Below are 16,211 nucleotides of genomic sequence, written 5' to 3'. Positions count from 1 at the left end.
CATTTTGTGAATATATTGCACTTTGCTTTTCTCATGATGTGATATGTCTCACTCACTTCAAAAGCTGCAACGATAAAAAGCAAAATTGAAGAAAGGAATAAAATATTTTTAATTAACTTGAACAATTAAAAATTAAAGTTGAACACACACACATTTATTTAGAATGTAATAATATTATATTTAATGAAAAGTTGTTTGAAAGTATGGAATTTGATTTTTAATTGGTTAGGAGTGGAAATATCAGGTTGGTAGTTAATGACTTTCTTATCACTTAGCGTTGTTAACAATGGTAAGATGTTTTTTATTTAAATGTCCAACGATTTCATATTGCACTTTGCTTTTCTCTGTGTCGAATATATAAGAAAGTTTTACTTAAGCTTGAGTTTCACTCAGCAACAAACATATTGCACTTTGCTTAATTTTCTCATCATAGGATATGTTTGTTACACACTTGAAAAGCTGCAAAGTTGAAGAAAGGAATAAAAATATTACTAAGTGACACTCGTGTTTGGAAGAGAGTATGCTCAGGGTTTTTCCAAAGTATCCGATTCATTTCATTTCTTATATAAGACAATTTCGCTTGCACTATCTGCTTACTACCTTGCACCAACACTACCTACTTTCATTATGCATTTCAAGCTTGAGGAATGGCAATATATTCTCCACATCATCAGAGTATGTCTCAAGTTTCCTTATATAGTAACACTGAATAGATTTCTCTACTCTCCCGGTTGCCATAGTTTATGTCGTTTATAGAGCTAGAACCCCACCCTTATCTTGGATATGAGATTTCTCTACTCTCCCGGTTGCCATAGCTTATGCCGCCGCTTCCAACTTTTCTCCGAAAATCTTTTCTAACAACGTGCAGAGACGCCCCAAAAACCTGTTCGGAAATCGCTTTGTCAGACGGACTTAAAATCATCAAAATGAAAATCGCTCCGGACAGAAGTTACATCTACGAGTCTGTGTCCAAGAACCGCGACGATCCAACGGTTGGATTGGGAGAAACTTCCGTTTTACTAAGGTGTCTCACTGCAGAAACTTGCTGCGAAAATTGGACTTCCTCTAACTTTTCTCTTCCGCCATGGCTCTCTTCTTCACCTCTCCTCCAAACCTTATTCCTCTCTGTGTTATGATAGCTCTTCCTTCTTCCAATTCTAAATCCAACATAGTAAGGTTATTTTATTTAATCACTTAAATAACTTAATTGGGCCTAAGTGACATACCCCCTCCTTATTTCACAACAACTTAAATTAGACCCAAAGTTATTTTTAAGCTCATTAATAAAATAACACTTCCACTTTATTTTACCAAATTAATCCGATTAATTACCATGCCAACTTAATAAAATAATTCCGACTTCGTTGATAAAAATCGAATTAAATACAAATAGTCCAATATTAATAATAATATTATTTCTACTATTATTTCTTCAACGAAATCAACTTTATTAATTCTGTGACTAACCGAATAAAATCCGACTTTAACTATATAATCTAAATACGCTTCCTAAAATAATACCGACAATTCCGATTGATCCACAAACTTCGATTAAATCCAGTGATTAAATTCTTAAATAATTTAATTAACTAATTAATTAAATTCGGGGCGTTACAATAAGTGTGACTTTAAAAACTTATAAGATAAAAACAATGAACACAATTATTTTTATCCTGGTTCGTTGTTAACGAAACTATTCCAGTCCACCCCCTTAGAGTGATTTACCTCAATTGAGGATTTAATCCACTAATCCAACTGATTACAATGGTTATCCACTTAGAAAACTTCTAAGTCTTCTAGAGTCTACAGATAACAACTTGATCACTCTAGGAATTCACCACTTAGAAAACTTCTAAGTCTTCTAGAGTCTACTGATCACAACTTGATCACTCTAGGAACCTTTTACAAACAATGTAAAATAATGTTTACAAGAGTAAGATTGCTTCTTATAAAGCTATAATCACAACAGTGATATTTCTCTTAAGTTCTAAGCTTTACACTCACTAAATATTACAAGAGTTTGTGAGGTTGAAGATGAAGTTCGTGAGCTTTGATTTTGACAGTGTTTTGGTATATTGCGCAAGATTTCTCTATAGCTGCTTCTAATAAGAACTTCTATATATAAGCGTTGAGAGAAGATGACCATTGGGTTGCATTTAATGCTTTGCGTGAATAGTACAACGCTGCATTTAATGTTTCACACTTTTGTCAACTACCTCGAGCCATGCTTTTGCTGCTTTTACTGACTTTGTCTTTTGTAGCTTCTAACGTTCCTTTTGTCAGTCAGAGATTAGACTTAATAGCCTGTCATCTTGTACTTGCTTCTGAACTCAGATTTGTAGATAACAACGTTTGATTTTCAGAGTCAACAGCTTGGTGCAGAGCATCTTCTTGTCTTCTAACTTTGAAGAGCTTGAGCGTGATACCATTCAGAACTTCAGTGCTTCTGCTTCTGACTTCATGTCCTTCTGATGCTTCATAGTTCATGTTCTAATTCTGCTTGACCATCTTCTGATGTCTTGCCAGAGCATCCTCTGATGTAGCCATCCTGTCATACCCTAATTTTGACCCCCCCCGAGATGTCATATCTTTTAAACTTTTCATCAAAGGCAAAATAGATACTCAGAGTAGTCATTTATTCATCTGATACTTAGTCGAGGGTGTTCAGGAACAAAAGAACTCAGGCAAAGGATCAATAAGAAAAAGGAATGGTCTCTAACACAACTATGGGACTCAAAAGCTTCATTCTATCCACCTATGATTGATTAGATACCCCATCACCTAGACTCAGTATTGCTTACCTCACCAGTCTAGGGTTTTGAGCCCATCAAGGACTAAAATCAGGGATCACATTTGGGAAACCCTAGAAAACTCAAAGGTATCACTCAAAAACTTCAATCAATCTCAAATAACTCATATGACAATATCCATTGGGCATTACACTCCAATCCAAGATCCACAGTCATCAATTTCATCTGGTCGACAATTAGGGTTTTTGACCGAATTCACCAAGAAAGTTGACTTTTAATCAGGACATGGATCCAAAACTCAAGACATGGTTCAAGGACTTCTACTACCTCAATATAATCCATTTACATCACTCATTTGAGGAGAAGATCTTGATTCCACACAAAAGTCCAAAATCTCACTTTGTCAGGAAAAAGTCAACTGTATAAAGATCACCTTTGACTTTTAAGATTTTTGGTCAAACCATGACTTTTAAAGATCAATATCATCAATATATGGTCATTAAAGTCATTTGACCAAAGAAATTCAAAGAGATTCATCAAGGAGCAAAAAGTCAGGAATTAGGGTTTTTTGAGGGCATTGTGGGAACTCAAAATTTCACCTACACAACTCAAAAAACTTCCAACATGAAAGTTGTAGATCTTGCAAAATAAAACAACATCTTACAATGCAAATTTTTTCAAGAAATCAATCATTTAAGAGATTTGGAATTTTCAAGCTTTAGGTTATAAAAACTTAGAAATTTTTCTAAGTGTTTTTAACCTAGTTTTCATCCAACTTTGGGCTCATTTTTCACAATTTTCCCAAATGATTCTGAAGAAACCCTAAACTAATTATTTGAAGTAGATGTTTAGGGCTTTCCAAATTGTGCTCAACCTTCTCCAAATTCATTTTGAGGTAGGAGTTATGCATGTTCAAAGTTGGCCTCATGAAATAAAATTATAGGTCATGCATCATTTTGGAACTTTGCAACTTTGTGTATATGGCCTCACTTATGGATGCTACACGACCCATAACACATCTGCAAACATGCCATGCATTCACTTTCACCATAGCATGAAGATTGAAGAAGATTCCCAAAACAAGAACATGTGATTATGTAATGATTACATTTAGGAATTTATGGCAAATTGATGAATCATCAAAGGAATCTTCCCACCAACCAATTAGAGCTCATTCTGCATTAGAAATGTCCCCTAAGATCAGATGGAATCAATGGATAGGGAGCTAGCTCGAAAATGCAATGATCACACTTGGATATTTTCAAACTTTCTTCATGCTTAAGAAACCAAAATGACTTCACTAAGCAAGCTCACTCCTCTGCAACTATACTGAACCATTTGCCTATAAATACAAGTGATATCCATCATACAATTCACACCAAAGCAACCCTATTCCTTTCTTTCTCTTTCTCTTCTCATGCTTATGGTTTTTCAAAGTTCTCTGGCAAGAAGAATCATTTTCTTCAAACCAGAGCTTCTCTTTGGAAAGTAAGCATTCTAACATCTCAAGGGGGCTCATTTGAGGTGATCCAAGCAACTGGATCACTTCTGTAGGTGGAGGAACACCATTGTTGCAATCACTTTGGAGCTGTTGCAGTTGGAGGTCCATAGAGCAATTCAGAAGGTTTCAAGCAAAGCCAAGCATCCAGACACGTTCCTTAGGGCATAGTGAAGCTGTTCAGATGGCTGCAGCTCATCTGTAACTGAAAATTCATCCTCCTCCATGTCCACTTGAAGCTCAAATCGAAGGTGTCGAGTAGAGTAATTCAGAAGGATTGAAGCCACAATAAGCATTCAGTTAGCATCACTGAGTCCCAAGGAAGCTTTTAGGATCACTCACACAAGCCCAGGTGTTCCTCATCATCCTCACGACCTCCATTTTCAGAGGTATTTTTTTCAAACTCCAACCCACTTATTTGAGTATTCTTTCTCATATAGCTCGATACTATCTTGGTCAGCATCATAAGAGGATTGAAAACCCTCTATCATCATTCATTTATCTTTCAGTATAGCCATTTAATTTGATTTTCAAAATTTAGGGTTCTTCACGTTTTCTAGTAAATTAGTTAGATGTAGTTAATATAAATCTGTGTTAGTTATATATTTGAGTTCGTGAGGAAATTTAGAGCGAAATCCATGTTTATGTCACCCTGTTTGGTTGAGAATTGAGCAAGTTAGCAATTTCAAAATCTTCAAGCTTGAGGAAGAAGACGACCATGGCTGTGGCGCGCAAAATTTAAATCCAAGGGCAGGGTTTAATTTATTTTGAGTGGTATCCGTTTTACAAACGAATTCATCGTTTGCCCTAGTGGCCTCACATGCTCTCTTAGTCTCTTCATGCCCATAGTCTGGGGTTCGAATCCCCCTCGCCCCAGACTTTTTGATCCTTTTATTTTTTTTCAGATTTTCTAACTTGTTTTAAAACAAAACCAAATGCGCGCGTGTTGTAGTCACGAACTGGCGTTTGGCCCAGTGGTGTTGTTTTGAGTGTGTGACTATAAGGGCGTGAGTTCAAGCCTTGCTAGGACCAAAACCTAGTTTTTTTATCACTTTTCTCACTTAATTCCTTCAAAACTTTAACCAATTATTTAACTTATCAAATTAATTCATTTTGACTTCATTTTTTAAAACACTTGTTGATTCATATATATATTTTATGAATAACCAAAAAAATCACAAAAATATTATTTCTTTTATGTATTTTTATTAGGTAGAAAATAGTGTTATTTTAATTATTAAAGAATATATATATGTTTTCATTAAGATTTCAAAACCTAATATTTCATAAATATTTTAGTGGAAAAAATCCTAACCACTTAGGTCTTAATTAGGTATAGATTTTGTCTTTACTTTAATTAAGGTGACTTTTGTCAAAATTCAAACTATTTTCAAATTCCGAAGTAAACAGACGATCGAGGTTTTCAAACAACAGAACCTCGTATCTTTTCAATTGTTTCTCATAAACAGTGAATCATTTTCATTTGGGCCTCTATTAGAGTGTAAGACCCAGCACCTTTTTTTCTTTTCATAGTTTGTTTTCAAAAACTGTATTTACAAAATCTCCTTTCTGTTTTCAAAACATTCTTCTGGTATTTGAAGGGCATTATTCCCGGTGAAACTCTTCAGATACCTATGTGACCTTTGTCCATCTTCACTTCTTCTGTTTTCAAAACCATTAACTGTTTATAATAAATATTCAACTGTTGTCAATAAAACAACAAAATTGTTGTTAAGGCTTTGTACATACTTCTTCAAAGGCCTCCACTCCATCTAGGTTAGGCTTTACAAGCTTTCAATTTACAGTCTTTATTTAAATTACTGTCAAATATAGAACTGTTTATATATTGTTTAGAACTACGTTTGAGTGTAAACCCTAGGACAGTTAAACTATATATATATTATAGGAATATGACCTAGGATTGAGAATGTATTCCCGGTGAAGGCTCTTTCCTAATTAGAGATCTGTAGTTCAAACCCCCAAGATGAATTATTCCCGGTGAAACATCTTGGTAAAAGCCTTAGAACAAACTAGGACACATCCACCCAAAGAGGAATTATTCCCGGTGAAACCTCTTACCCATTTTCTTAGAGCCAAAATAAGTTCAAAACCACATAGCTTTCTCTTGTGCTATAACAAGGACCCTCGATTAGCCTCCTCTTGGGCTTTGTACAAGGACCCACAGGCTTCTTAAAAGCATTTCCAGCTTCCTCTTGAGCTTGTATACAAGGACCCATCAGGTTTCTTATAAACATAGGAACAGGTCTTTAGTTACCTTTTAGCCTATCCTGGTGAGTTTCTTCCACTTTAAACCAGACTTTAAACAAGCTAAGATTGTCTCAATTTCATATTGAGAACACTTTTTGGAATGAGAGACATGGACAGTCTCTGTCACCCTCATCTTCATCAATCTTCCTTAGCAGAGTCTAGGATCTTTATTTGCTTATTCTCAGTCAGTGTCAGCCTTAATCTTTGGGCTTTAAAACAAGAAGTCTCCACTAGATAATCTTTTTGCCATTTTTAACAAAAACCCCTGGAAAGGGTTAGCCTCCACACATTCCTTAATTTTAACAAAAACCCCTGGAAAGGGTCAGCCTCCAAAATCACTCCTTCAAATCCAAAGATTCACTCTTTTAAAAGATAAAGTCCCCAAAAGAATCAAAACCCCTGGAAAGGGTTAGCCTCCAAAAGTCCAGTCTTTTAATAGACAATTTCTCCAGCCGAGTCAAAATCCCTGGAAAGGGTTAGCTTCCAAAAAAACATAAAAATAAATTAGTTTGTTAAAACCTCTAGCAAAATAAAACTCCCCCAGTGAGTCTTTCATTTTTTAGTAGCCACAACCTTGGGCTTTGTACAAGGTAGATAAACCATATTTCCCTGTGTCAAAGATTCCTAATCTCAAGGATCTTTTCCCCCATAGAGTCTTCCATAATCAGTTTCTTTAAGAGTCCGCCACAACCTTGGGCTTTGTACAAGGCAGAAAATAATCTTTCCCCTAGCTAGAGTAGCCACAACCTTGGGCTTCATACAAGGCACAAATTAAATAAACTTCCACATCTAAGAGTCAGCCACAACCTTGGGCTTTGTACAAGGCACACACAAAATAGAGTCATTCATAGTCTTAAAAAAAAAACTCAGTTATCCTCAGCAGTTAGCCACAACCTTGGGCTTTGTACAAGGCACACACAAATAGAGTCTCCCTAAATAGAGTCAGCCACAATTCTGGGCTTTGTACAGAACACCAAATAAAATCCATCAATTAAACACTCTCCAACTAGAGTCAGCCTCAATTCTAGGCTTTGTACAGAACACAAATTCCCTTTAATTAACCTCCAGTAGAGTTATCTCCCAAAGTCAATAAAAACAATCAAAAAGCCTCAAGCTTGGGCCTCATGCAAGCCAGCTAAAGTCAAATCTTTTATATAGTAGATAGACATAGCTTATCTCTATAGAGAGATATTTTTACTACTCTACCACATTCATACAAACAAACATTACATTTCATTTTTAATTTTAATTAAGTCTCCCACTTAGGATTTTGAAAGGCATGAGCTGGCAGTGAAACCAGACATGTGATTAACTTTCCCTAATTTGGATGAGCATCCTTCTTTCACTCAAGAGGCATGTTGGCTGTCATACTTGATCAACCAAGTAGGCTCCCTCTCTTGAATGAAATGAATTCAGTTATTCTGTCACTCTTTTAATGTTTGTGGTGGAATAGTAGAAATACTTCTCTATAAAGATGACTTCATGTCTCTTTACTGTAAACAGAGATTTAATTCAAAGCTTCAACCTTGAGCTTCAAGCAAGGCACCAAAAAATAATTAATTTCCCTAGTTAGTTACCCGAACTACATTAACCTCTGACTTCCATTAAGGATATGTAGGCATGAGGTTCACAAGGAATCTCAGCGAGCTAATAAAATACCAAAAATAGTCAGTTTGTCTGTCTGTCTGTCTTTTTCTTATTCAATTCAATTCTCTCTCCTAACACAAAGGAGAAACTTTCCCAATCATTAGCAATAAACACAATCACAATGACACAGAGAAGGTTCCCATAGAGTACTACGGATATGTAGGGTGCTTAAACTCTTCCCTATGTATAACCGACCCCCCGAACTCCAGAATTTCTAGTCTAGGTGAAATCCCCACACTTAGCAAACTCCTAGGGTTTAGTTGAGATCTTTTTTCCCCTTTCCTACTCGTAAGACAATAAGAAAGTTCGTGTGATATCGTAGGAAGAACTGAAACAAAATTCATCCCATCCCGGGCGCATTCTCCTTCCAAATTTCGTGTGAAGGTCTAGCGTGCCGTCCTCCCAAGTGAAACGGGGAGGTAAAAAAAACGACACCACACATCCAGAACCTTCTGAGTCAGTGCTTCTGAGCGCTGATTTGTGGATACTCTTTATATATTTCCTGAAATGGAAAATGCAAAGGATTAGAGTACCACATTGTCTTATACAAAAATCATATATAATGTTATAATCAAAACATAGAATATTGATCAGAACAAATCTTGTTATAACAATTTATTGGAAGTATGACCACCCAAGTGGTAACGCACTTGCCTTTAAGACTCTCCCATGTCTAGGTTGTGGGTTTGATCCCCACCTTTTTCCATTTTGTGATTTATTTTGGTTTTTACACATTTTTGGATGAATGATTTATTTATTGAACCAAGCCCATGTTTCTAACGTACCAAGCTTGTTGGCCCAGTGGTTATTATTTTAAACTATGAGGTAGAAGGTTCAACACTCTCCAAGGTGAAAACATAACTTTTACCACTTGTTTTATTTGTTCTACTTCATAACTTTGAGAATTTATTTAAAATACCAAATCAACTTATTTTAAATTGATTTTTTGCACACTCCCTATTTATGGTCATACTTTGTGAATATATTTTTAAAAGTCAAAAATTTTTTATTTTGATCAACTTTTAATTAACTCAAAAGATGGTATTTAAATACCTTTAATAAATCCTTTTCTTTAAGATATTACGTGTCTTGTGTTTCTTATTTAATGACATTAAATATATATGACATAGGTTAACGATGAAAATACTTGTATTATATATTACATATATATTTATTTTAGATAGTTTATATTTTGAGTTATTATAAAAAAACATACAAACTTTAAATAATATGTTGACGATTTTACATTAACAATTATTTAATTAACATAATAACACTCCATTAATACTTTAAATAGACATAATAACTCCATTAATAGTTTAAATAGACAAAAATTAAAAAGCGAGTCATCTGACATTAATTGTTTTTAACAAAAAAACAATGAATATAATTTTTATATTTTCTAATATTAATTGAAATTAGATGTTAACCTTTATCTTGTTTCATTTGAAAAAATTTGAAGATGGTAATTGAAATGGCAAAGTGATCGTTGAAGAGTAAAAAAGTTGGATGATTATTATAATATTGAATCTAAAAAATAACATATTATTATCAAATCAAAAACAATATATTAAAGAGAAATTAAAAGATTTCAATTCAATGAATTAAAAGACTCTTATGATATTTAATGATAAGAAATAAAATAATAATAAAATAGATCAAATATATTGATTGGTCTTTGTTGACTACACTAAGAAAATAAAATTGTCCAAATAAATTGATTGGTCCTACACTAAGAGAATAGAAATCCCAAATAAATTGACATATTATAAAAATAACTACACTAAGAGAATATAAATTGGCCAAATAAATTGGCATATTATAAAAATATGTTATTTCCTTTGTAGATACATTATAACATTCAATTCTTATAGTACCAAAAAACTAAAATGAATTCTTTTTTAATAAGTTATATTTACATAATGTATGATGGTTTTATTGATCTTCCATCTCACTTTCAAGCTGCCCACCACAAGTTGCTTCAAGGCATAGCTCTCAAACACCATTTTCGAAATAAGCTATAAATGAGTGCTGTAAAAACAGTTTCCAGTATCAGAATATCATTTAACTTTCAACCCAGACCAACAATAGCCTAAGCATTTAAATTTATACCATAGGTTGTCCAATGCTCCTTCACAACATCAGATAAAGAGATCATTTTCTCTGCTGGGCTTATGTCTTTGTTCCCCAAGCCAAATTATGACTAATCTGAAAACCTCTCATACAAAAACAATTCCATCACTTGAACCTATGCAAACATCGAGAAAGTTTTGACCAATCCTCTAACCAATGAAGCTTTAACAGTATATTTAATTCCTCCCGTTACCCATTGCAGAAGCTTTATGAAAGCATATGATATCACCATTGTCTAACTGCATTCATGGAAAAAAAATCTGCAGGAAAACCAATGATACAGTAACTTAGTGAGCACCAACTTCTTTTGTACTATACATTGGGTTTTTTGAAATTTAAGATTCCAGGCTAACACATCACATGTGATTCAGATGTAAATTTCATGCAGATCAATAGGCAAAATCCACTCAGCAATCGCGACTTGATTAAAGTCATTGGTAGGGAACAGACGCTCGAGAACCTGAATATGAAATAACAAAATGCCCATTTCTCTTCCGTTAAGTGAAATGCAAAGGCGACTAAATATCATAATTTTGTGATCGTCTGAACCAAAGTTAATAACAACGCATATGGTTTATGAATATGAAAGGATGCACTCCAATTCAGTTTTAAGATATTAGAGTTCAAACTGCATATTAGGACATCAAATTACACACATCAAATATAGAAAAGGTGATAAACTATAATGCACTCACATAAAAAGGTAGTTTCTGCGGTCACTTCAAGATTTTGGATTCAATAACTTCTAAGCTCAAGCCTTCTGTGGTGTCTGAAAAATTTGAGACAAGAAAAAGATAAACACCATTGAATTATTGTTCATCCTTTTATTTAAAAAAAATTCTGAAATTACATCAACAAAGTCACATAAAGTCATACCTTGTTAGCTTCACCATAGCGATAAAACTCGATCCAGACTTAATCTCATGAATCCTCCAAAAACACAAATAAGAGATAAGTTACAACTTGTCTGGAACATCACATAAATCAGGAATGAAGTAAAGACATTGAAAACAACGACAAACGTAAACCGATTCGAACACCATCTTGTTTCGGTGTGATACCGAAATAACAAAAGAGATAGCGAAAGAGGTAGAGAAGGAAGAAGATATACCATTGTGAAACTGTACACCGCCGTAAAACCGCCGGAAACACCATAGTTGTTGTTCTCAAAATGAGAGATCTGTAAATAAATATAAATACATCAATAATGGTTATTATTAAAATAAAATAACTCTCTTTATAGAACACCAACTGTCAAAAATCTGAAAGCTTTGCAATGAAGTCCTCATCTTCATCCATCAAGATCAAAACTTCATAAAAACATAAAAATTCCAAAGTTATAAAATCATTGATGTAAAATATAAGAAAAAACCTACAAAAAAGTCATAAAACAGAAGCTTGCACAAAAACTAAAAAAAGTCACATCCACCATTTTGAATCCGACCATCACCCAAATCGTTGCCGAAAAAGCGTTGCCTCCATCACAGATCTACCATAGTGAAACTGAACACCGCTGGAAATGTCGTAGTCTTTGTTGTCTCCCCTATTTCGATTGGTACCCCTTTGCTCCTTATTGATTTCAATTTGAACCATGCTTTTGATTTTTGTTTGGTAAAGAGATGAGAGTAAGATTTGGGTTCAAAGAAGAAGTTGAAAGAAGAAAGAGAGAGATAAAGAAGTAAGAAGGAATAGTGTGAAGAAATGAAAGAGAAAGAGTAGGGAGAAGGCTTGGATTGTAGAACCAAGCTCTGTGGTTTGATTAGACACATAAAGAGTTGTTTGAGATTTTAGGTAATGAAATGATTAGACATGTTGAGTAAAGGAAACAAAATGGTGCACGTGAAGACATAAAGGAAGTAGAAGAAGCAAACAAAATGAAGCAAAAAGTGTAGCATTGGAAGGAAGTTCAAGAGAGCATCCACGTGTCATGGAATATTGCAAAGGAGGGCAAAAATGAGATTTTCAGAACAATGGATTTTCTTATATTATAGATAGGTCAGGAGTAAAAGTATCAGGTTGGTAGTTAATGACTTTCTTATCATTTAGCGTTGTTAACAATGGTAAGATGTTTTTAATTAAAATTATCGACGTGCATGTCCAACGATTCCATATTGCACTTTTCTTTTCTCTGTGTCGAATATTAAAGAAAGTTTTACTTAAGCTTGAGTTTCACTCAGCAACAAACATATTGCACTTTGCTTTTCTCATCATATGATATGTTTGTTACACACTTGAAAAGCTGCAAAGTTGAAGAAAGGAATAAAAATATTTGTAAGTGACACTCGTGTTTGGAAGAGAGTATGCTCAATGTTTTTCTAAAGTATCAGATTCATTTCTTTTCTTATATAATATAAGACAATTACGCTTGCACTATCTGCTTAGTACCTTGGACCAACACTACCTACTTTCATTCTGCATTTCAATCTTGAGGAATGGCAATATATTCTCGTATGTCTCAAGTTTCTTTATATATTTGTTAGAAATATATGTTTCAATCGAGAGGACCGAGGCTGGAATCGTGAACGGAATCACTTTCCATAAAGTATTTCAAGCACTCCCGAAATGTCTTAGAGTTTTGATGCAGGAATACCCAGGATAATTCAGCCTTATCGAGTTTGCGCAAGACCGGCGAAAACTCGAATGCAGCGAAGAACGATCTGGAATTATTCAGAGGATTTTCGGAATTTGTGATGTGATTTCTGAATGCGGAATCATCTTTATATAGGCCACGAAAATGTTAGTTTCAAAGGTTGCGACCCTTAATGAAACAATATATTTTCAAAAGTTATGACTGTTGCACATAGACAGATTCATGCACTATTTGCATGGTTTCAATTCTGCATGGTTTTGTGAACAGTTGCCTCCTTTACGATTCAAAATTCAAATCACGTACACTGAGCAAAATATAGCACCCGGAGCACCCGGCCGTCGCCCCCGCCTCATTAACGCCGCGAATAGCCCGATCGCTCCGATGCGACGTGCCTAAGTGCTCAAGTGCCGTCTACAAGCCGCCACTAGCGCCTCTACGCCCACGCCCCCGGACCCGGACCCGGAGTCGGAGTCGGAGCCGGAGCCGGTGTCGCCGGTGGCGACACCGGCGAGTGGTTGTAGGATTGGGACAAGTGGCAATAATGCTTGGGACCACCACATTTGTCAATGTGGCACTTTATCCTCTTTTGTCCTTTTGTTGAGTTAATGTCATTAATTCTTTTATAAGGACTTTGAAAATGAGTGAATCTTCCAATGTGGGACTTTATTACATGCATTTATTAGCATTTACTCATTTTCACCATTTGTCATTTTAGAACACACTTGTAATCATTATACCATTTAATAATTACAATAATCCCCCACTTGTTCTAATAATGAAAATTTCAATTCCAGAATATAGAAGATAAAAGTGTTAATACAGTTAGGTATCTTTCGATTTGAACTTAACCTTAGTAAAGACAACACAAAGTCTAATCGGAACGTTAGGTAGCTATTCTTTGAACCATTATCCCGTATGATCAGACCGGCATTGCTATACACACACTTTTAAGGTTTTCTTCGCCTACATATCTCGCCTAGCACTATTTATGGCCATGTGCTTTTCCTGTTTTCATGAATTTTTCATGAGAGAAACTCCAACTCTCACTTTGAGACGGCACCATCTCGAAATTCACATAGGTGAAGTTTTATCTCTATATCCTCGATATAGTACTTCATTAAGAGTTTCCTTAAAACTCAACCCTCAATTATGTAATAGTCAACATTATCACGAAATGTTGCACCAACTTCCAAATCAACGACTTGTTGTTACCCATTGAATCTTAGGTTAAGATGTATTAACTTCAGATTGGGTTGCTATCATTGTCGGAACCCTTATTCAAGGAGTTTTAATCCCATACCTTTCGAGGTAGACTTTACTAAATCTCTGGCCAGTGGTTTAGTAAAAGGATCAGCCAAATTATAGCTCGTTTGTATATATGTCAGTGAAATGATCCCATCCTTTATCATTTTTTTCACGAGAGAATGTCTAAGACCTATGTGTCTAGACTTTCCATTGTATACTTCACTGAATGCTCTAGCCAGGGTGGCTTGACTATCACAATGTATCAACACCTTTGAAACATTATCTTTAGCTAATGGAACCTCTAATAAGAGATCCCTCAACCATTCTGCTTCTTGTCCAGCAGACGCCAGAGCCACAAACTTTGATTCCATGGTTGAAAGAGTAATGCATGTTTGTTTCTTGCTTTTCCAAGAAATCGCACCTCCAGCTAATGTGAATATCCACCCAGTTGTAGATTTATAATCTCCAACACTTGATATCCAACTTGCGTCAGTATATCCTTCTAGTATGGCAGGAAATTTACCATAATGAAGACCAAGGTTTTTAGTCTTTGACAAATATCCAAAAATCCTTGTTATTGCCTTCCAATGTTCATCATTTGGATTGCTAGTAAATCTACTCATTTTACTAACAGCAAATGCTATGTCTGGTCTAGTACATTGCATTAAGTACATTAGACATCCAATGGCACTTGCATATTCCAATTGTGCCACGGATCTTCCATTGTTCTTTTGAAGTTTGACACTAGGATCAAACGGAGTGGTTACTTCCTTGAAGTTAAGGTGTTTGAACTTTTCCAACATTTTTTCAATATAATGTGTTTGATTGAGTTCATAACCCCCACTATTTCGTCTTACTTTGATCCCTAGTATAGTGTCAACTAATCCAAGATCTTTCATCTTGAATGTGGAAGTTAGAAAACCTTTTGTTTCTAAGATTCCACTCATTTCATTGCTAATAATCAACATGTCATCAACATATAGACATAGAAAGATAATAGCATTTCCACACACCTTTGTGTACAAACATTTTTCACAAGAGTTTGGAATGAAACCATTTGAAAGTATGGCAGTGTCAAATTTTTGGTGCCATTGTTTTGGTGCCTGTTTTAAACCATATAAAGATTTTACAAGTTTACATACCTTTTGTTCATTTCCATGAAGTGTGTAGCCTTCTGGTTGTTCCATATAGATTTCCTCGTCAAGATCGCCATTTAGGAATGCTGTTTTAACATCCATTTGATGTACAATAAGGTTGTTCAAGGAGGCTAGTGCAAACAAGATTCTAATCGTTGTAGTTTTTGCTACTGGTGCATATGTATCAAAATAATCGATACCTTCCTTTTGTCTAAATCCTTTTGCAACTAGTCTGGCCTTGTAGGTGTTTAATGTACCATTACTGTGATACTTCTTCCTAAACACCCATTTGCATCCGATGGGTCTTGATCCCTTCGGAAGATCAACTAGTTCCCAAGTATGGTTCGACATAATTGAATCCATTTCATCTTGGATAGCATCCTTCCAAAAAGAAGCATCTCTAGAAGTCATTGCTTCTTTATATGTTTTAGGATCATCTTCGATTTGAAGAATAATAGGAATTTTATGAACATCATTCTTGTTATTTCCTTCAATTAGAAAAACGAAAATAAGTTGAGAATCGATTTCATCCGGTCCTAGACCTTTATTTTTTCGTGCCCTTTTACTTCTTCTTGGTTCGGGTTGTGTTTCAACCATCCGAGTCGAATCATTGTTACAAGACTCTTTGATCGTGGGATTCTCTGGTTCTTTATTCTTGGTAATAAGATTTTCAAAGAATTCCACATCTCTAGATTCGACAATTACATTAGACTCTAAATTTAAAAGTCTATATGCTTTACTATTTGGTGCATATCCAATGAAGGCACATCTGATCCCTCGAGGACCTAATTTTGTTCTTTTGGGGTCCATATTTTTGTAATATGCCACACACCCCCACACTCTAAAATAATCAATATTTGGTGATCTTCCTTTCCATTTTTCATATGGAGAAATTCCAGTTGTTTTTAATGGAATTCTGTTCATTATGTGACATGCGGATAACA

General features: G+C 34.9%; 1 long non-coding RNA gene across 1 annotated transcript; it reads right to left on the bottom strand.

Annotated features, from left to right (window-relative positions):
* Positions 1-10,005: 10,005 nt before the first annotated feature.
* Positions 10,006-12,095, bottom strand: LOC131656655 (uncharacterized). Its single transcript, XR_009300229.1, has 3 exons — positions 11,173-12,095; positions 10,992-11,065; positions 10,006-10,556 (listed from the first exon to the last, which is right to left on the bottom strand). It is a non-coding gene; the product is annotated as an uncharacterized LOC131656655 (long non-coding RNA).
* Positions 12,096-16,211: the final 4,116 nt, after the last annotated feature.

This window comes from Vicia villosa, linkage group LG3, assembly GCF_029867415.1.
Source record: "Vicia villosa cultivar HV-30 ecotype Madison, WI linkage group LG3, Vvil1.0, whole genome shotgun sequence".
Lineage (NCBI taxonomy): Eukaryota > Viridiplantae > Streptophyta > Magnoliopsida > Fabales > Fabaceae > Vicia > Vicia villosa.
This window is presented reverse-complemented; position numbering and strand designations above follow the sequence as displayed.